The following is a 1,595-nucleotide window of genomic DNA, read 5'->3' on the forward strand; positions in this document are numbered from 1 at the left end:
CCCCCCCCCCATCAAGGAGTGATCCTACACCCCCCCCCATCAAGGAGTGAACCTACACCCCCCCCCCCACATCAAGGAGTGAACCGACCCCCCCCCCCCACATCAAGGAGTGTTCCTACAACCCCCCCCCCCCCCCACATCAAGGAGTGATCCTACAACCCCCCCCCCCCACATCAAGGAGTGATCCTACACCCCCCACATCAAGGAGTGATCCTACACCCCCCCCACATCAAGGAGTGATCCTACCCCTCCTAGGGTCCCCCCCCCCCATAAAGGAGGAGTCATGGTTCCGCCTCCTGGGGGAGTGTCCTCTGTCTGTACTTTGTCTATTTCTGTTTCTAAATGTTTTTATCAATGTTTGTTTGTTTCTTGTTTGTCCTCCTAGAATAAACCCTAACCTTGTTTTGTTAATCTACTGAGGTAGAATCCGATCATTAGAAGTTAAGCGCTGGCAGATTTCACTGTTTAGTCATTTAACCTCACGATTGAGTAGTGGACAGAAGGTCTTTTAATGGATTTAAATTCTGTTACTCTCCTAGAAACGTCTTTGTGGAGTGGGCTGGTCAGGGTACTGTAGCTACCGTCGATTAATAAAGTCTTGCATCAGGATTGTAAGAAGAACTGGAGCGGGTTTGGTTCTTGAATGTTGGTATTTTATTTGTAGTGGGCGGCAAGTTGATTTAGAATGGAAATAAGTTGAGCTTGGTGCCTTTTTACTCTAGTGATCGTTTCATCAAATGTATGTACATTGAAGAATAAATGGTCAACTCTTTGTTATAAACAAGATTTATTTTTATTACAAAACGAAAGCAAACCGAACAAATTCACTGGAAACACCTTAGGAGAATGAACTGCAACTTACTGCAGCGCAAAGCACCTTAATGCACCTTAATGCACCTTACTGAACCTTAATGCACCTTACTGAACCTTAATGCACCTTACTGAACCTTAATGCACCTTACTGAACCTTAATGCACCTTACTGAACCTTACTGAACCTTAATGCACCTTACTGAACCTTAATGCACCTTACTGAACCTTAATGCACCTTACTGAACCTTAATGCACCTTAATGCACCTTAATGCACCTTACTGAACCTTAATGCACCTTACTGCACCTTACTGAACCTTAATGCACCTTAATGCACCTTAATGCACCTTACTGAACCTTACTGAACCTTAATGCACCTTAATGCACCTTACTGAACCTTAATGCACCTTACTGAACCTTAATGCACCTTACTGAACCTTACAGATCCTTATTGCACCTTACGGAACCTTAATTCACCTTAATGCACCTTACTGAACCTTAATGCACCTTACTGAACCTTAATGCACCTTAATGCACCTTACTGAACCTTAATGCACCTTAATGCACCTTACTGAACCTTAATGCACCTTACTGAACCTTAATGCACCTTACTGAACCTTAATGCACCTTACTGAACCTTAATGCACCTTACTGAACCTTAATGCATCTTACTGCACCTTACTGAACCTTAATGCACCTTACTGAACCTTAATGCACCTTACTGAACCTTAATGCACCTTACTGAACCTTAATGCACCTTACTGAATCGTAATGCACCTTACTGA

Source organism: Gadus chalcogrammus, chromosome 7 (genome assembly GCF_026213295.1).
Source record: "Gadus chalcogrammus isolate NIFS_2021 chromosome 7, NIFS_Gcha_1.0, whole genome shotgun sequence".
In the NCBI taxonomy this organism is placed as follows: domain Eukaryota; kingdom Metazoa; phylum Chordata; class Actinopteri; order Gadiformes; family Gadidae; genus Gadus; species Gadus chalcogrammus.